Here is a 22,086-nt window from a genome sequence, read left to right on the forward strand (position 1 = left end):
AAACACATGAATGCCTGCATCCTTATCTAACAGGCCCTGACAGAAACGACTTATGACTTGATTAGTCACAAATGAATCTGGCAGGCCTCTGAACGCTCTTTCTGCAAGTGTCAAAAGCCGGTCTGCAAAATCATCTAACGACTCGCCCTCTTCCTGGCAAGCCTGTTGAAATTGCAATTGAGCCGCCGCTGGCAACTCGTGCTCACCAAACCGCGCCTCAAGCTTACTATGTAAACCCTGGTAAGAGTTCACCTCACCACTATCATGTATCAGTACATAATAGTCCATAGCTTTGCCAATAAGACACCAGCACAAGCCCTCAAATTTCTCAGCATCTGACCATCCGCATGCCTCAGCATATCTGGAAAACTTTAAATCAAAAGCTTCCCAGCTGCCCTTACCATCAAATGCCAAATGCTTTTGCAAAGAACTTAATTTCTTTGCCAGCTGACTATAGTCGGCTCCCACTCCCCCCCTCTGATGATGGTCTACTTGCATTGGCATTACCATCATCACCAAAGGAGTGCTACCTTTACCAAGGTTGATATTCAGTTTCGTTTCTGGTAACGATACCCTCTTCCTGCCCGATGCTGGTGTCCCAAGGAATTCAGCCAGAGTTTTCAAAAATGGCCTGTGCATACCAGAAGATACAGCATGCATTCTGGGTCTAGGGGTGATCAAGTCCCCAGGCCTAGCTAGAGTATTTCCGGTCTTAACATGTGACCAAGCACAAGGCTCTTTTCTAGCCTCAGGCTCCTTATCACTGTCCTGAAGTGGCCATAGTTTATTCTGGGTAAAATCAATTCGACCCAGCTCAGACTCTGTAAATTTCTTACGACATAGCACGGTCAAGACTTCCGGGGTTATGTTCCCCGTCGCCTCACGCACCGACAAAATTGCACTGGCAATTTTTGTATTAATTCCAGGTATCATTCTCAATTGCTCAAGGGTAGCAAAATTAATTGAAACCACTTGTGCCCTAATACCAGATGTAACTGACTTACCTTCTGGACTCTTTTGTTGTGACATTTTTGATAAAAATCAAAATAACAACAACAAAATCAGAAATAAATTTAATTATTTCAATTCCAGACTGACCCAAAAAAAATCTTTTAAGGATCCTTAAACTTCAACCAAGGTATACTACTATACCAACTATAGGGATTTCCGATGGTACAAGTCCCAACAAACTGTCTGGAAATGTCGAATAATTTTTCAATTATTCAACCTATAACACTTAAATAAGTGTTTTCGACCTAGAACGTAATAGACTAAATTCAATTACGCCTCACCCGGTCCCTTTTCCAACACAAGTCACAACTGTTTTTAGACTGGCAAGTTGGCCAAGCCTAAAAATAGAACTTCGGTAGCGATTTATTGGTCGGCGAAATATGGGCTCAAAATGAACCGCTGCCACCAATATTGTAACTGTGGGAAACTTACCAGGTGGAATCAGTCTGTACTTTATGCTTATTGGGACAATAGCCAAATAATATTGTCTAGCAACACCAGCAACGTCTTTTCGTGCTGCCCGCGCCAAGGGAAATCACTCTTGCTGTGTTCCGGGTTCAGGCTATCGCCCCGTAGGCCGTACCAGACCGTACGCGAGCACTACAAATGAAAGAAATGGAAGTCGACTAGCTGTTTACTAAAATTTAAAAGTGAATATACATCAAGATTAAGGTAAATACTAAAATGTATTGACAAAAAAAATGTTTTTATAATATATTGGGCAAAATATGTGCAGAATGCTCATAATGTACACTTGGTGTAGCTAGTATTATCAAGAGGCGGATACAGGATTTGGTAGAAGTGGGTGGCTGGGGGGGGGGGGGGGCGCAAACTGTATTCGAGCAACTGGGGATGGGGTTCCGGGCCCGGGGGCATGTTCCCCCGGAAAAGTTTGAAAACAATGGATCCATCTGGTGCATTCTGGGCGTTCTGAGGACTTTATTTGGTACTGAAAAACGACAGGTTTTGTGACAAAAACAACCCAAATAACATGTTAATTCTATACTCCATGTTTTATGACTTGTCAGACTTATTCTTGTGCATGTATCACAAAATTTCTTAGTCTGATTTCTAAGGATTTTTAGCTGGACTATTCGAAGAATAAGTAGAGTTATCCTACTCACCACGGCCTAGGGTGTCGGCGTCGGCGTTACACCATAGTTGAGTTTTTCGTACCAGTCTACATTTTGTCCATCACCATGTCCAGTTATACGCAAGAGTACACAACTCCATCAAGGATTTTGGCTGAATTATAGCCCCTTTTGACCTAGAAATCTTGGTTAAGTTTTTCGTACTAGTTCATATTTGTGTAATGTTTTTTAATGTATAGCTTTGAAGCTTTTATCACTTGTTCAATATAATAGTCTCTACCTGTAGGCAAGAGTACATAACTCTGTCAATTTCCTAAATCTGCTGCAGATCAGTTCCCATATTTGTATGATTTAGACATGAAATCACGATGGATTTGCAAAATTCGTGGCATTTTTGAAGAAATAGTGCTCATTTTACCTTCTGCGCATGAAAACATTTGCTTAACTAATGTAAAACACTCGAAAAATGCGAAAACTTGCACATGAGGTGACAATTTTGGCCAAAAATCGGGCATGGGTTGGCCTTAGAAAATCGGGAATTTCTCGACTTTAACATAGGACTTCTAAATGGAACTGCACAGGTTGTCTTTAATGAAGGTTTTCTGATAAATAAATGCAAAAATTGCCGAAAATGAAATAAAATAGTTCACCTTATATCAGGACTCGCCCGTGTGTACTGTGAGGTCCACCTGTCCTATCCTGACTTGAGCTCGCCAATGCGAGCGGACGAGTGGAATTTTACACCCCTGTGTCGGAAGCAAGACTAGCGCACATGTAAGGTATCGTTAGGAAAAAAGATTTCAAAACACCAGACAATGATTTTATCATTGGAAGAAAGTATTGTTTTAAAAAACAAATAAGGTAGTTAAAGTTGTTTAGACATTTTCAAAAAGAATCGTTACAATACTTTAAACATTTTTTCTTTCATCTTCAGCTCCTGTAAGGAATCGAATAGGACGTCGAAAAGGACGAAACAGAAAGCTGAGAATTTGCAAGAATTATAGATAGGATGGCTGAAAAAGTCAACTATTACATGATTACACACAAGGGCATTTCCTTATCAACCATATACTGACACTTCCCATCGCGTGAACCCTTACCAGACTACACTTGTTTAAAGGAAGAAATGAGCAAAGGATCCAGTAAGTTTTGACATTAGATTTTTCTGCAAAATATGATTTTTGTCATGTGATAGAAACGATTTTTTTATTAAATAAATGTATCATATCGAGCACAGTGACCAGAAAGGATTGTATATATGTATACCCGATTGTATGATTTATTGAAATTAAGTATTAAGTAATAAATGAGTGATCATTTTGTTTTTATTAACTATTTTCAATTCAATATTTTTTTCTAAAAAGCTTATTTGTAACGCCTTAAAATTACAGCCATGGATCGGCATGAATGGATGTTCCCTTTCTCAGTGGTCTAAGGAAACAAGACTGAAAGCAGGCTTGCAGAAATAACAGCAGATCAAAATCTGGTGTGGCAGGATGACAAGTAAAGGTAAATATAATTTGAAACATTTTTGAGTCGTTCATTGATAAAATCTGTATTAGTGATAAATATATATAAGGACATCAAGAAAGCAAAACATTCAAGAAGAACAGTTGCAATACAAGCGTATTGTACACACATGCTTTTCAATGAATTATCAAAATACGAGCTTGAAATACATCTGATATTTTCACAGTGAAAAATATTTTTAGGTTATTTAACATTGTTCCGTACAATTCGGAGATATATTTGGAAGAGTTGCTGAGAAAACCATATTGGACGAGCTGCTAGGAATCCAAATATATCTCGTATTGTACAGTACAATGTTAAATAACCTTTTTATTCTATATCTATTTTATTTAAGTTTGAAATGATTCTTCTGCTTTTTTGATTTTAAGACGAAAAAAAAACAACACATAGAGCGCCTGTTTCAACCGGTTTACATTCGGAACATTTTCTTGCGTTTCGGGCTTTTTGTATGTTTAACATTGGACAGTTGAACCGTCCAAATACGAAAAAATACAGGCTCTTTTGTACACATGTGCATCAAATATGGTAATATATTGTACGGTCATGTGAAAACGGTGTTGCAAATTAACGTTCACGATTGGATAGATGAAATAGATATAGAATGCTATAGATATATAATACATATTCAACTAGTAAGGCTGTAAAATGGGTTCATTTTAGTATAAAGGTAAAATAAAAAGAAAGTGTGTTTGTTTTACATGCAATATCAAAATATCTTTCACTCTTGAACACCATATGTTAAATTTTCACTCGCGGCAGTTCCACTCGTGAAAATAGATGCAGCATCTGATATGAACTCGATAAAGGCGTTTAAGTCTTGCACTGGAACAAACAAATATCCTTCATCTATGTTTTAGCAATGTCATAGTAATAATAGTATTTATCCTGTCACTTGCAGTATTTTCGACCCGATATCAGGGTGCCGTATATCTTTCTTGATATACCGTCAGTTGATCATGTGACCAGTGATATACGGTCAGTTGATCATGTGACCTTATGATCGATATTGTTGTCATAAGAAATTTTGCAACGAAACCATCATCATTGTGTTGGAAATGTCCGAACTAAGAAAATGAGTGGTCAAATAATGAGTTTTTATTCAAAAACGAAGAAGTTATTGCGATTTTGCCAGTATTCACGTCATTATATAAGTGACGTCATTACGAATATGACGTCATTAAAGCGGTTGTCACACACTTTTTTTTGTAAAATAAATTGCCAAATATCGGAAAATGAAGTAATGACAAGATAAATAGAATAACAGGTTAGTGCCTAAGATGGAGAAAGTTTATCTGGCTCGGCTCCGGACGTTATCAGGTTCGCCTTCGGCTCACCCGATAACCTCCTCCACCTCGCCAGATAAACTTTCTCATCTACGGCACTAACCTATTATTCTCTATTTATCCTGTCACTTGCAGTATTTTCGACCCGATATCAGGGTGCCGTATATCTATCTTGATATACCGTCAGTTGATCATGTGACCAGTGATATATGGTCAGTTGATCATGTGACCTTATGATCGATATTGTTGTCATAAGAAATTTTGCAACGAAACCATCATCATTGTGTTGGAAATGTCCGAACTAAGAAAATGAGTGGTCAAATAATGAGTTTTTATTCAAAAACGAAGAAGTTATTGCGATTTTGCCGGTAATCACGTCATTATATAAGTGACGTCATTGCGAATATGACGTCATTAAAGCGGTTGTGGCACACTTATTTTTGTAAAATAAATTGCCAAATATCGGATAATGAAGTAATGACAAGATAAATAGAATAATAGGTTAGTGCCTAAGATGGAGAAAGTTTATCTGGCTCGGCTCCGGACGTTATCCGGTTCGCCTTCGGCTCACCCGATAACCTCCTCCACCTCGCCAGATAAACTTTCTCATCTACGGCACTCACCTATTATTCTCTATGTAACTTTTTCCTTCTTTATTTCAATATACAAATATTTAAAATATTAAGACTTCATTTTCAGCACTTTAGAGCATTTCAATGATATGTAAACCATATATGGTCATTTAGTATAACATGTCTTCTTATCAAAAATAGAAAAATATTGACATATTATGTTACATATTAGAAAAATAATCTGTTCTGAGAAACATCAGCCATTAAAAATGTTCCCATGAAAATAGCCCTTTAGCAATTACGCGTATGTAGACATTTTCTCAAAGAATAAAACTTATTTCTGGAAATTTACAATGAAAATGGTCTATATCTTTTCTCATTACAATAAGCAATAAACATAAGCCAAAATCGTAACTGCCACAGCCTCATATGCCTCATACCAGATTTCATCAACAGCATGGAACTACATCTTTGACTACTTCACATTAACACTGAGTAGTCACTTCCTGTTTGGTGTAATCAGTCCCTGTGTAGCTAGCGTGCTGCATAGCTCTTTATAAATATAGATTGGTTCTACAATATGATGTGTATGTATGTATGTGCGTGCTTTCGTGCGTGTGTGCGTGTACATGTATGAATATACATTTTGTACAGTAATTTTAATATTTTATCCAAAATACGCTGTCATATGGAATCAAAAGGGTTTTAAGAGTAGTTCCGATATAAAAAATGATGATATGATCCACACAGTAGAAACACCGTAAAAGGCATGACTAAGCAGAAAAGGGGACAAATATCCAATTAGTCCGTCCCTTGCTATTTGCCATGCAGTCTCCCATATAACCCGTCGCCAGTCCTATATTTTACAAAATACACGAAAAGCGTGTATGATTAGTGTGGAACACAGAATATTTCCGTTGTATATGACACTTTCTAACATTTCAAAGATAGGACAGTAAATTGTGTTCATATGTTATACTTTTCTACATTACATTTCAGGTAAAAGCAAAGAAGTCAAGCACCGTCATAATCCGTCAAGTGCAGCACAACAATGAAAAATGCAGACTGTGTTCTTTAAAGCAAAAACACTTGATTTATTTCTCGTCCAATCTTCAGCGAATTTGGTATAGATATGTGTTCAACAAACCCTGTTGGCTTAATAAGTGAAGAAGTTATGTGTTTTATGACAATAATAGTTTAGTCAATAAGCGAAGCGAACATTTGCAGCGCTGTTCTAAAACAGTACAAAAAGACCATGTCAGGACGTGTTACTGCCTGTATCAGCACAAGAAGTGACATAAACATTATTGCTTCACTATTAATTTTGTTAAGTTTATAACACACCTGAGCACAAAGTGCTCCGTGAAGGCTATTGTGGTTTCGCTGTGTCCGTCAGCAAACAATTGAAACGTTAATACTATAGTAATCACAATGTTAATTTAATTGTTCATTATGTTACCCTTAAGGTAGTTCTGCACATTTGAAAAAACGGAAGTGGTGATGTAATGTCATTTATCCGGAAAACGTAGAATAAAGCCTTGATTCGGCGGAGTCGGCGTACGGAAACGAAAATCATTTCATAAACCAATAGCAACCCGTGAGTAAATTTATTACAATGGCACTGTCAATTTCTTTCTAAAGTTAAAATATGATATTAAAACATCTGAAAAGTTAAATAATTTAAAAACATGTGTTTATATTGACTTTAAATGTGCGGTTCACTTAAATCATGGTCATCACAAAAATAAGCACACGGACTTAAATATTTTATATCATCAGATTATAGACCAGACTATAAGTTTATTTACGACTGTGAGAAGTTTCATTAAAATCTATATTGTTGAAAAAAACATGAAATTTGTGATCTTCTCATAGACTCCCTTTATGAAACATTGTGTGACTTCCAAAAAATTCAAACCAGTCTAGCAAAAAGTCAAGCACACAACCCTAACATTTTTATTTGCTGAATTTTCTATTCGAATTCTGAAGTTTTGAAAAAATTGGGTTTAATCGAATTCTACATTGTAAAAAAATTCTACCCAAACGTGCAGAACTACCTTACTTAGCCATCTGAGATGAAACACTTGGTCACTAGACATATTAATACTAAAACCTTGCTTTCATTTTTAAAGCCCACATTTTCAAACCCACCTTCACACAACTTTGTAAGAATAATTGTCTCAACCACTGCTTAAACGTAATAAGCGACATATAGAGAATAAATACTCGGTTTGCTGTAGCAGATGAAAAAGTTGATTTCATACAGACATGCTATTTTCATTTTGATGTAAATGAGCTGCTAAACGAATTCTTTTACCGCTGTTTGGCACCATATAATTTCTCCTGTGTCTGCTGTGTTGGTACCGTAAATAAAATCAATATACATGAAGTCAAAAGCTAGGTCACTAAATTAAATTATAGGAAAACATTGTTTTCACACTAGAGGTTAGGTTTTCTAATACTAGTAGATCTTCGTAAAACTTTGTCAGAATGTTTATATCTTTATGAAATTTTTGTCAAGTTTTAAACTGGTTTACCTGAGATCCTAAACTAGGTCACAGTGTCAGATCATAGAAATACAAATTAACGATCTAGATGCCAAATCTATCATTTGAGCCGCGCCATGAGAAAACCAACATAGTGGCTTTGCGACCAGCATAAATCCTGACCAGAGTCTGGTCAGGATCCATGCTGTTCGCTTTCAAAGCCTATTGCAATAGCGATCCATGCTGTTCGCTTTCAAAGCCTATTGCAATTAAAGAAACCGTTAGCGAACAGCATGGATGACCAGACTGCCCAAATGCGCAGGCTGGTCTGAATCCATGCTGGTCGCAAAGCCACTATGTTGGTTTTCTCAGGGCGCGGCTCAATTTTGATCATCATAGAAATTAGTCAGAATTTTTGTCCTCATGAAATCTTTGCCAATTTTGAAATTGCTTTACCTGATGTCAACACTAGGAAACTTTAGTCTGCAAAATCCCTTTCTAGTTGATCATCATAAGTTATTGATTTCTCTCTATGAAATCTATGTCAAGTATCTAGATAAATATTTAGGTCACTAGGTTAGGGCGATTCCAGAATTAACTGTATGGGGGTGTCGGACGGCAACAGAATTTTCTGTTGACGGGTGGTGGGGTCTATCGGAAAATCATAATTATGGGTGGTGGGATCCATCAGAAAATCATAATCATCGCAAAAATCGTCTTTATGGGTGGTGGGAGGATTGTAAAAATATTAAAACTGTGTGGGGGGGGGGGGGGGCGTGTTTGATCATCTCTCTTCATTACTTACGGACATTTTCCTTTACTGACCGCGATACACGGAACACAATTTTGACATTACCGATCTAAGAAATTTGATCTTTTTTTTTTTATTTCTGTTCATTAAATATTTCATTTTTCTGTCTCATTCCCGTTGAATTTGCAGTCAGCGTCCATAATCGCCGAAGGTTTGTCAGTCAACATTTACTGACGTGATATAATCGTGTCACCGATTATGTCCTATATCTCGCACTTGTGTAGAATTCAATGAAATCCCTGAAGACCGATTGATATTTCCTTTTTTCCGCCTTTCATTCACACTCGTATGTTCTGACTGGCACGTTACGTTGTTATGCCACCAGTTAAGGATGTTTCGCATACGCCGGGAAAAGAAATAGAATGTGAAATCGAGGCAGGCCGAAACGAAAACATGCGTGAATTGAGCAAAAATTATTTGCATGAAGATCAGTCGAATTTTTCCATGCTCGCACAAATACAAAAACTGGCGTTCACATTCCACGTGAAATCGTATGTTAATAGATCAATGGTATCGATTTCATTATCCGATGCCGACGTAAATAACATATCGTCATTATCCATATTAAGGACATATCTGACTCAGGTATTTCAATGTGTTTATGAAGCACTAGCCGATTCGGAAACCTTTTTACAATAAATTGTGTAAGTCGCTAAGAAAACCAACATCATAAAATTCAAAATTCGCGTTTAGCCATTTAAAGGCACTGACACCCAGATTTTCGCTAAAAGTTTGTCATATTTTGGACAATAGAACATGAGATTTTGTTTCTAATCTGTCTTAAAATGCCAAATCAAGAGCGAGAGAGAAAAAAACATGCTCGAGTTGGGAATCAAACACAGGCCGCCGCGGCAATAAAAATTTCCTGCGGTCCTGACCAATACACCACTGAGAAATATGCGCGTAGCGGTCGTTTAATAAATATAAAGGCAGTTTTCCATACTCTATATCAGTACTTTGAATGGAAAAACTCGCAAAAACAACTAATTCTTAGGTGTTTCTATAACATAATCTGTCAGTAACTAAGTCTTAAAACCTTAAGAAATACAACAATAGTTGTTTTGATATCTAACTTTTTTTTCTTTTTTTTCTGTTGTCGTACGATCTGGAGGACAGTGTCTTTAAAACAAGTTTACCAAAACATGTACTGCGTGAAGTCATTATTCTAAAAACGGTTGACAAATATTCCATATATCATGTCCAAAGAAATGACAAGTCTTGTCGGCGTGGGGCATGATACGTGTATGTTTTATGACTCAACGTGATATTTCAGTAGAAACTACTAGATCGATATATACATTTTCGTACATTGTTCGGAAGATTTTCCTAATGTTTGATTGAACACACCTGCAGATGTGAACGTTAAGATGGAAACGTGAATAATAAAAGATGAATATGCGTAAAAATCGGGCCTTCTTGATAACCGGAAGCAGACGTTTCTTCTTTGTATTTAGGCGGGAAAACTGCAAGTGCCATCATATTTTACGTGTGAGGTTATAATAAATCAGGTGGGTGGGGTATAAACATTTTTCTATTCTAATGGCGAAGTTTCGAAGCGGAATGAAGCATTTTGGTGACTCTTCAACGTTTTTGAGATATAGAAAGGGAAAACGGTAAATACCGCCATCGGTTATAACAATAGACCTCTCCATGTTTCGATTTTTGTACATTTAATAACAGGGCCGGATCCAGAAATTTTTGACGGGGGTGGGGGGTGGGGGCACAAGTCTTAAACGAGGACATCGACGCCGAGACGCAAGGTTTGCGAGGGGGCGCCTTTGCTCATGTTAGGTAGGGGTTCAGGGGTCAGGGGCGAATCAGATTGACTCCCCCCGGAAATTTTTGAAATACATGCATAAAATGGTGGCCTCTGGTGCATTTTAGGTCTAAATGTTGAGGTATTGGAGGAGTACGATACTCCCCTCTTGAATGGGGGTGGGGTTGGGGGATCTCCCCTGGAAATTTTGAAATACAGGTATGAAATGGTGGCCTCTGGTGCATTTCTGGGTCTAAATTTTGAGGGGCATCTTTGATGAGTACATGTCACTTCTCCGCCAACTGGGGGGGGGGGGGGGGGGCACGGGCCCCCTCGGCCGGGCCTGAATAATTATAGGTGGTGGGAGTTAGTGGAAAATTCATAATTATTTATGGGTAGTGGAGGAAAATAAAAAATATGGGTGGGAGGGTTTTTCAAAAAGTGCCTTCCGACCCCCATATAATTTATTCTGGAACTGCCCTTAGAAATAGAAAGATCTTGTGTCCACTCAAAAAGGCATCATTTTCAATCGGATCTTCATGAGACTTTATGATAATGTTTGTCTGAATTAAGGATGTACGAGCTTTTTTTAACGGTATTCGCCATTTTGAAGAAATGTTTCGTCGAATATTGCTTTCTAACAGATTTTTTTGCCAAAAATTAATGCTAAATAATTAAAATATGGTTAATAATGTACCATTTTTACCAAATATATTATGCTTTTTGCGAAAATAAAATGTTCACCCTTATTTTTAACTGGCATTTGTCTAAAATTGACGTAAGATTACAATGGGTAGGGGTAGGTAATTTCAAATATCTATTAAAGTAGATCAGGTTTGGTTTTGATATTTTTTCTGACTGATACATATAATGTTAAGCTATAAATAAAATAAAAGTTTTCAAGATAGCACTTTATATTATCTAGAAACTATAAATTAAAACAAAAAGAACAAAAATACCAAAATTCACCACTTTTTAACAGTTTTTTCTTAATAAATCTCTTAGATGCACGGTGATCCCAACTTTTTTTCTTTCCATTTTGAAGCATTTTTGTGTGTCATTAATGCTGAAAAATATTTTGAAAATTTTTGTAGATCTAAATACGTTTTCCCGTTGAAAATAAAGTGGGTAGGGTAATTATGTCAACATGTAAAAATTAAAAAGATTTGTTAGTGACATTTATGCTTATATAATACTGACATCACCATATATTCATTTTAACCTGTAAGACCTGAAATCCCTGTAAGATTAAGTAGGATATTATAAAGTACCAACATTTTTTCAATTTTACAAAATTTCAGAAAATGCGTAAACAGTGGGTGAAGAAAATACCCTATAAAATTAAAACAAGTTCGGTGACCTATGTTTTTTTTCTGCTCTTGTTTGTCTTAGAAACTCGTGTTCTTCAAGCTTACAGGGTATGAAAAAATTCTAAACGTTAGAAAAAATTCGCTCGTACATCCTTAAATGCTGGATACATGTTAATTTCGGTAAAAAAAAACCAACAAGATCACTAGGTCAAATCAAAAAGATGTACGGCGGTAAAACTTCATAGAATAATAACCCTTAAGTTTCAAGGTCACACTGACATTGACATTGGACTTGGTTTCCGTTCAGTAACTAACGAACACTTTGGCCAACAGTTGTCAAACTTCACATGATAATTGTATATGTGCAGATGATGAATCCTATTTTGGAGGGGGGATCAGTAGGTGCAAAGGTTAAGGTCACAGTGAACGCGAAACTGAGATTAGTTTCAATTCGGAAATGTTTGAACCCTTCGACATTTTCAAACAGTTTACGTTGACTGCCAGGGGTCAGTTAATGACCATTATTCATTTCTGAGTCAATATGTCCGAGGTCAAGATCACAATAACTTTTACACTGAAAACAGTTTCAGCTCAGTAACGCTTTTGAATACAGTCACAAACTTTATAGGATAATTCCTCGTGGTCAGTAGATGACCCTTTATTTTTGGTGGTTAGTAACTCGTGATGATCTAAGGGCTGAAATGAGTCGATGTGGATTATGGAGGACGCATTTGTTTTATAAACGGTTTATTTATATACATGTATTTTCTATTCATGCATATCGATCAATTCTAGAAATATTCTTGTCAGAAAGCGCTATGCCGATATCCAAATGAATTAACAGATATTTTCTATGTCAAAATTTTTCATGTAAGCGGGTAGTTCAGTATCCATTATTGAATGTACTAAAACTTTCCTTCCACATTCGTTTAACTGTAAATGTGCTCTTTTAATTGAATGACATGAACATTTAAATAATACCCGGAAAGCCTTCAGGCGATCGACGTTGGAAGTTGAGTGTGTATATCAGTTTTAGCTCGACTGCTATCCTATTCGACCCGGCGCCGGCGCTTTTTTCCGCGTCCTCGCCTTGGTTAAAGTTATTTACACTTTCTGTTTATCTTTGTTATTACTTGATGGATTTGCTTCAAACTTAAAATAGTTATTCCTCATCATCATCCACATCATATGGTACAAGGGTCATAACTCATGCACCAATATTAATTTTCATGAAATATACCCCTTTTTACTTAGAATTTCAGGCACTTTAACTTTATCTCAGTCACTGAATCGATTTGATTCGGACTTAACATAGTTGTTCCACAAAATCACCTACATCATATGACACAAGGTCCATAATTCTGGCATGATTTTCATGAATTATGTTCCTTTTTACCTAGAAATTTATGTTAATTTTGATGCATTTTAAAAAAATTGTTTATTATCATCGCCTACATCATTTGACACAATGAACGTAGCTGTCACACCTGTTTTTTATGAGTTATCCCCCTTTTTACTAAACATTTCAGGTTATAGTTTCTATGAACTTTCACTCTATTTATTTTTAAACAAAACTGATTTGATTCAAACTTTAAATTTTTGTACCACATCACCACCCACATCATATGATACAAGGGCAATGGGGACTCCATTTTACACAGGATCTTCATGAAATTTGACCAGAATGTTTGAGCGTATGCAGTTAACGTTAACTTTTTGCATGAAGGCACTTTACTCGCGAACCACTGTACCCAGGACCTTCAAACCTCACATGCTGATAGTACTTATTGAGTTCACCACCCATTCTGACTTTGGGGTCACCAGGTCAAAGGTCAAGGTCACAGGGTCCAACGTTAACTTTTTGCATGAAGGCACGTTACTCGCGAACCACTGCACCCAGAACCTTCAAACTTACCATGCTAATAGTACTTATTAAGTATACCACTCCTACTGACTTTGGGGTCACCAGGTCAAAGGTCAAGGTCACAGGACCAACGTTAACTTTTTTCATGAAGGCACTTTACTCGCGAACCACTGCACCCGGGACCTTCAAACTTCACATGCTGATGGTACTTATTGAGTACACCACCCCTACTGACTTTGGGTCAAAGGTCAAGGTGCTGCGGGGGATTTGTCACCATTAGTGACAGCTCTTGCTCATTGGGGTTCATGAATTTGGTCAAAATAATTATCTTGATTAAATCTAGGTCAAGTTTGAATATAGGTCACCTTGGGAGAAAAGCTAGGTCACTAGGTCAAATCAAAGAAAAACCTTGTGTAAGCAACATGGACTGCATTTTTCACCTTATCTTCATGAAATTTGATCAGAATATTTGTCTTGATGCAATCTAAGTTGGGTTAGAATATGGGTTATCTGGGGTCAAAAACTAGGCCACCTTGTCAATCAAAGAAAAAACTTTGTACGCAATAGGGGCTGCATTTTAACACTGGATATTCATAAAATTTAGTCGGAATGGCTGCCTTTATGAAATCTAGGTCAAGTTTCAATATGGGTAATATGTGGTCAAAAACTAGGTCGCAAGGTCAAATCAAAGAACACCGGATCTTCATAACATTTGATCACAATGTTTGTCTTGATGACTTCTAGTTCAGGCTTGAATCTGGATCATGTTGGGTCAAAAACTAGGTCATCCAGTCAGATCAAAGGAAAAGCTTGATAACACTTTAGAGGTCACGTTTATGACCATCTCTTCATGAAATTTGGTCAACATGTTTATATTGATGTTTAAAGTCTTGGTAGATGTCGAATGTGGGTCACGTGGGGCAAAAAACTAGGTTAATAGGTCAAATCAAAAGAAGTTTGTATACACTCTAGAGGTCACTTTTTTTGCTCAATTCTGTCTGAACCTTTTTGTCAGAATATTTGTTTTTATGAAATCTTGGACAAACATGAATCTGGGTCATGTGGGGTCACTAAATCAAAGAAAATACCTGTTTACCCTCAAGATGTTTGGTCCAATTTTAATGAAAATTGTCAGAATATTTGTTTCAATAAAATCACTAGGTCAAACATGTATATATTGTTATGGTGTGTTTCTCAGGTGAGTGACCTAGGGTCATCTTAGCCCTTTTGTTTATGATTTTCTCACTGGTATCGATGCAGCTTTGTAGAATTTTAAAATTTACTGTCCCTTGCCCCCATTTCCTTAATAACGCCATTAGAGTTTAATGTCTGATAAAATTAATAGTTACTAGTGTGTTATGATGCCATGACTTGTATATTGTGTAACATGTTAGATATAAATCAAAACTAATAAAAATGTATAGATTCAAGAATTGTATTCTGTTATAACTGCAGTTTATGTTAACGATAGGTCAGTGAGTAGTGTCCTATACAAATGTTTAGTCCTAGCGTTCAAAAAAATGGCGTAAATAGTATATACAGTATACACTTTATAGTAGGTACATGTATGCACGACATACACTGTACATCGAGGTACCTGTTCGTAGTATAAACAGGGTATGCATTTGCAGGTCTTTCCTGGTAGATACGATGTATGAATTGCATCCCTTTTCGTAGTTTAAGTAGGGTATGCATTGCATACTTTTCGTAGTAAATACATGGTATGCATAGCATACCATTTCGTAGCAGATACATGGTATGCATTACATACCTTTTCCTAGTATAAGCAGGGTATGCATTGCATACCTTTTCCTAGTATAAGCAGGGTATGCATTGCATACCTTTTTCACTATAGTATAACTATGGTATGCATAGCATACCTTTTCGTAGCAGATAATTGGTATGCATTGCATACCTTTTCCTAATATAATCAGTAGTATAAACAGGGTATGGGATTGCATACCTTTTCGTAGTATTTTCTATAAGCAGAGTATGCATAGCATACCTTTTCATAGCAGATAAATAGTATGCATTGCATACCTTTTCCTAGTAAGCAGAGTACCTATTCGAAGAAGGATCAGGGTATGCATAGCATACCTTTTCGTAGTAGATACAGGGTATGCATGGCATACACTGCGGTTAATATAAAACTATGATGAACACATGGAAATGCAGCTTATATGCAGACCTGTATCCAAACAAGACAAGTTTTTCAGAGGCATCCCATTATTGCGGGTTTCATGTATTGTTATATGAAGACAGTTAAATAAAAGGTAAGGCCTCTGCAACACCTTACTTCAGCAATATGACTATTTAAATCAGATTATGGTTATTATCCGGTAACCTTACTTCCAGTCCGTCCCGTTACTTTGGACAACATCATTTAACAAGGACGAGTGAAAAATCCATCAGTAATTTATTTTAATGAGACACATGTTCCAGCGGCGAAAATATGTCCACAGTGAAGGGTTTACACATGTGAGGTTGGACATTGTTTCTCAAATTGATAATAATTCTCAATCTATAAAATAGCTCGTTAAGTGTGGTTCAGAAACCAAGGAAATAGAGGATATTTGTTTGTTTGCAGTGAGATATCGAAATATATCATCACCGATAAGGGAGACAATTGAATATTTTCACGAAGGCGGAGGCTGAGTGAAAATATCAGAATTGTCTCCCTTATCTTCGATATCTCACTGCAAACAAACAAATTTCTTTTTATTTTATGCTAGTTTGTGAAGATCAACGAATTTTCTGTTTATTACGTGCATAAATGTTCATATAAATCCAATATTTCATGACGAAATTCGGATTTATTTAAGCTACCGTGTTACATATGATACATCCGCTAAATTACCATGGACACTTAGGCACATTAATATCGAATATTGGTGATTAGGTTCATTAAATCAACACGACGCCATTTTGTTTTTAAAAACAAAAACTGCATTTAAATATTTTGTGTAAAAATACACAGTCCGCGGCTAACAGAGACATTGACAAATGCCGGTAGTTATGTAGAAGCATATTTAAAACAAACTTTTCGGGTCAATCCGTCAGTTCGTTGAATAACCGGAAGCTTGCTTTGTTTACCAAAACACACCTTGAAGGTCAGATTAAAAAAACAACACTAGAAATCTAAACAAATGTGGAATATGCGTAAGTCCTTGGAAAATCAAGCTGCAGAATTAAATATCATCATGGATTCAATAGAAATAGCTAGAAAATATTGATCTAGGAGCTGCATAGCATAACAAAATGGATGGAAGTTGGAACACAACTGGCTGGGCTTGGAGTTGGAGTGGGAAAGTACTTCGACGAAAATGCTGGCATATTACGTAAGGCTGAGTTGATGTCTTGTGATAATTAACTAAGACAACAACCAACTAAATGTGTTGTCGCCAGTAAAATCTACCACACGATAGTGAACCAATGGAAAAAAGTCTGTAGCTACATGAATGGCAAGGCCTAGCAACCAAGCTGACAAAGGTAGCATTATTTCTTTTGCAAATTTAATTATATAGCTAGTCTGTTCTATATAGGATTGTCTAGCAGTTCATGACTCATGTATTGCTTGAGTATTAGTATAATCCAGTAATTTTAAAGGCAGCAAAGGGAGGTAATTAAAGAATATATTTCAAGGGAGATCATTTATCTGGAAAAAAAGAAGTTCGGCACTGTGAGTGATATCGATTTATATCTCACTGCTATTTTCCAGTATTTCACCAATAGGCATAAAATAAAGGTTAGTTCTTCCCTTCAAAGTGCAAGGAAACTTAATGTCAGGAGAGAACCTAGATACGCTGAAAACAGCATAAAAAGAAAGTTCAGACATTAGAAAAACAATCAGTAACCGAAAAAAAACCTCTCTCTAAAAGCCTAAAGAAAGTGCAATCCACCCCTTGCAAAAAAGTCCCCAACATCAAGGCCATCAACATCTTGCCTTAAAACCAGAGCAGATGCCAGTCTGGACATCAAGTGAGGAGTTGGATGAGGAACCCTGCTGTGACTGTGGCAAGACATTTCTACCGCAGGTGAGGTGAATATCTTTCCTAGTCATACTTAAACGAGGACAGTGTTATAAATGTAAACATTGGGTCCATCAGCCTACTGAACTGAATCGACGTTGTTGAGGAAGGACAGTACACTCTTCTAAAAGCACTGCCCTGAAGAGTAATGTTTTGGCAGACCATGTGTTAAAATATCATCAATCCAGTATTAATTTATTCTGATTATTTATTGGTCTCTCATATAGACATCACACAGGTAGTTCTATGAACATTTAATAGAATTTTACCTTTCATAAAGTCAGTTTGAAACATTACATACCGCGAGACAAATGATGACGTAATAATTCAAGATGGCTGACACCTGTCCATATACATAGACATGTTTGTTGTTTCTGCGATATTTCCGTACAGTGTGAAATGTGAAACTGATGGAATAGATGTATTAAACTAGAATATTTTTGGTAGGTTTTTTGTTGCCTTTGTCACTCTGTTAGTTTGTACTGTTTTGCCGTAATAATTGGCAGTATAACTAATAAGTGTTTATCGTTTATGGGGATGGGTTCTTCTTCTTATTCCTTTGTGGGTCAATGAGCCATACCATTGTATACAGTTTACTATTTTAATATTGGTAGATCTATCTCCATAATGTATGGTAAAAACACATCCTGAAATTACATAATATGAACAATACTTACAATAAGCTATAAATACTTACAATCATGTAAAACACATAATCGTTGCACAAAATACCGTACAGTTCATATTAAGCATATCTCTTTAAATCAAATAATAACATTTCAGGATCAAACATATACATGTGTGTGTAGTGGCATATTACAGCTAAAAATACATATACTTAGGTAGTGTATAAACATACATATACATATATAGTTATACAATTAATTACAGGTTACAAATACAAATTATGCTTACCAGGTTGTGGACCTAAATGCACCATATGTTACAGCAGTACTCAGTCCAGAAAAACACACACACAAACACACTGTGATCTGTTTAGGTCTGTAAATGATTAAATGGTTTATAGTGCAAATAGAGAATAAGACAGTGATGTAAGAAAGACTGCCATTTAAGAAACATAGACTTTACTCAATATATAAACAAACTGTCTAAACAGAATGAGCCAAAAGCATAAAAGATAAAATCATTACTGAGCACTTTATGAGACCTTTGAATTGATAATTACAAACTGTAATGAGTGAAATCAACAAACCTGTAATAATCCAATATAAATTCAACTATTCTTAAAATAAAAGCTCAATACATGTTTTCAGATACATGACATTCTAGACAATGACCAGATATCTTATCAGAGGCTAATCCAATGAAATTAAAGCATTTCAGAGGGAAAAATAGTGACCTAGGGTCAATGCACATGAATGCACACAAAACACAATAAAACTGACAAAGGGAGGTAACTCTGATTTTTAAATACTGCTATCCAAACCTTTAAAATCAGGACTGCCACACACTTCCCCTGCCTGAGAAATGACGTCTCGTCATTCGTCTGTCAAACCTTATGCTATCCTTCCACTAACGTACTACTATCTGTAATATACAGACACTACATACTCCTACAAAACTGACAAAGGCTATCTTCAAAATAACCCTCAAATTTCCCATTTCTAAATGATAAAGCAATTATATACTTGTTATGCAAAATTAGTTTAATTTACGGAGTTGTCTCCCCCTCTCAAAACCTTGTGGCCTCACAATTGTCCAGATCCATGAACATGAAAAGTAGCAAAATATCTTTGTTAAAACAATAAAAACACAATATTACAATTGATATGTTACTATACAATAAAGGTGCATATATACTTTCATTTCAATTTAAAATTTATAGTACCTTTAATCTGTATATCATTAGTTCAGTACCCTTATACATTAAATTTCATTCTAAAGATACTAGTACATCAATCTGTAGTTAATTCAAACTTATTGCATTACAGCGTTTATAACTTTTTTCACAACTTCTGAATTCATGTCATTGAAAACTCCAGAATTTACTAAAACATCTAATGCTTGCAGTCTGTAATCTGAAGGCTGTGTCACTATCATGTTCATTTCATAGTCTTTAAATTTTGGTGGGAGCTTTTTGTCTCTTACTGACTTCCGTAGAGGTTCCTTTTGAACTTGTTTCAACCTTTCCCTTTTCTTTCCTCTAGTTTGTTCTAGTTTATTCTCTTCTGTTTCATTATTTGTATCCTTTTCATTGTTTGATTCCTTGGAATCAATCACATGTATTGGCTTTTTTGTAAGTTTCTTTCTAATGGCTCCTTCTCTGAGTCCGACTTCTTTATCAATTTCTCCCCTTTCTGTATGTTCTGAATTTATCTCTTTAGGGTTTATACTTTCAGTAGTATCAGCCACTTCCTCTTCTTCTATCTTATTTTCTTTTGTATTTCCTGTATCTGTACCAGTATGTGTAGAAACATCTGTTATGATTTCTTCTGGAGGTTCTTCTATTGTAGCTAGTTCAAGATCGTCTGTTTGACCACCTTCTGCTTTGTCTCCTTTATCTTCTTCTTGAACAGTTGGTATTTTATCTTCTTGGTCATCTTCTTCTATCTTTTCTCTTACATCTGCCTCTTCAGAATGAAGTATATCTCCATCACTGGTAGCTATCTTTTCATCTACCTTCTTTATTTCATCACACTTTTCAGATATGTGGGCGTCCCCACTCCTATATATGCTTGGCATATACTCATCATCTGAATCACTTGATTCCTCATTTGTGACGTCACCTGTTTCTATCTCTATTCCTTTATTCTCTTTAGGTATAACTGTAGTTTCACCTTTTGCTTCACTGGATATATCTTTTCTCTGTTTGTCTACTGATCTCTTAATCATGACCTTATCTGTCTCATTTCTAATTTCTAGTGTCCCTATTGGTAACAGATGGTTTCTATGTAGTGTTCTCACCACTCCAGATGTCGATCTGAGTTTGAATACTGGTATTTCATCTCGTGGCTGTTCAATCACCTCATACACATCCTCTTCAAGTTTATCTGCTATTTTATGTTTTCCTTCGAACGCAAGTATCTTAACTAGTACCTTGTCGCCTACTACTATTCTTGATGCTGTTGCTTTCTTATCATACTGTTTCTTTTGCTTTTCTCTGGCCTTATCTGTGTATTTCTTTGCAATGTCTTGTGTTGTTTTCATTCTATTCTTCAAATCTTGTATATACTCTCTTGCTGTTTTATTTGTTGGTTCTTCTATTTCAGATGTCTCGAACAAGGAATCTATTGGTAGTTTGGGTTTTCTACCAAACATGAGTTCAAATGGGGATATTTTCGTGCTCTCATGTCTTGTACAGTTATATGCATACACTAGTGATGGTATGTAGTTCTTCCAATCTGCTTTCTTAGATGGCTCTAAAGTACCTAACATATTCAATAATGTTCTGTTCCATCTTTCAGTACATCCGTTACCCATGGCGTGATATGATGTTGTCCTTGTTTTCTTCATCCCCATTATATTACACAGTTCTTTGATAAGGTCTGATTCAAAGTTGGTACCCTGGTCTGTATGTAGTTTTGTTGGTATCCCATAATTTACTATAAAGTTGTTGTAAAAAGCCTCTGCTGTTGTTTTGGCTGTCTGATTTCTGGTTGGTACTGCAAGAGCATACTTAGTAAAATGGTCTGTGATGACTAGAATATTGCCATGTCCTCTAGATGGTTCAAGAGTTAGGTAGTCCATAGATACCAATTCCAATGGGTATGTTGTCACAATGTTGATTAATTCTGTTTTTATGTTTGTGGATGACTTCCTTCTGATACATCTCTCACAGTTGGAAACCCAATTTTCCACATCTGACGACATGCCAGGCCAGAAGTATCTTTCTCTAAGCAGAGATAATGTTCGGTCACGCCCGGGGTGTCCAATGTCGTTATGCAATCCTTGAAGTAACATTTCCCTATAACATTCTGGTATGACAAGCTGGTTGATGGTATTTTCTCCTTTCACCTCTCTGTATAATATCCCTCTCACTAACCTAAAGTTGTTGAAATTCTTTCTCATAAACAGGTCTTCTTTTGTTCTACATTGGTTTCTGTCTGGAAGGTACTTGTCGATAACTGCTCGTCGCCATCTTTCGATCAATCTATCTTGTCGCTGACTTCTTCTTATCTCTCTTATTTCAAGTTGTGCCATAGGAATGCCTGGAGATTCTGTTGCCTCTAATATGTTGATGTTGGCTGCTGGTATTACCTCTATATATGGTGGCACTGAGATACTGCTACATATAGCTTTAACAGTACTATCTTCTATCTTGATTACATCTTCTTCTCCATCTTGAAGTCTTTCATAGGGGTATCTGGACATAGCGTCTGCATC

At 36.3% G+C, this 22,086-nt stretch overlaps 1 long non-coding RNA gene across 1 annotated transcript; it reads left to right on the forward strand.

Annotated features, from left to right (window-relative positions):
• The first annotated feature begins 1,615 nt into the window (after window positions 1-1,615).
• On the forward strand, window positions 1,616-7,748 carry LOC123553566 (uncharacterized). Its single transcript, XR_008368317.1, has 4 exons — window positions 1,616-1,683; window positions 3,037-3,244; window positions 3,494-3,611; window positions 6,487-7,748. It is a non-coding gene; the product is annotated as an uncharacterized LOC123553566 (long non-coding RNA).
• The last annotated feature ends 14,338 nt before the right edge of the window (window positions 7,749-22,086 follow it).

This window comes from Mercenaria mercenaria, chromosome 18 (genome assembly GCF_021730395.1).
Source record: "Mercenaria mercenaria strain notata chromosome 18, MADL_Memer_1, whole genome shotgun sequence".
NCBI lineage: Eukaryota > Metazoa > Mollusca > Bivalvia > Venerida > Veneridae > Mercenaria > Mercenaria mercenaria.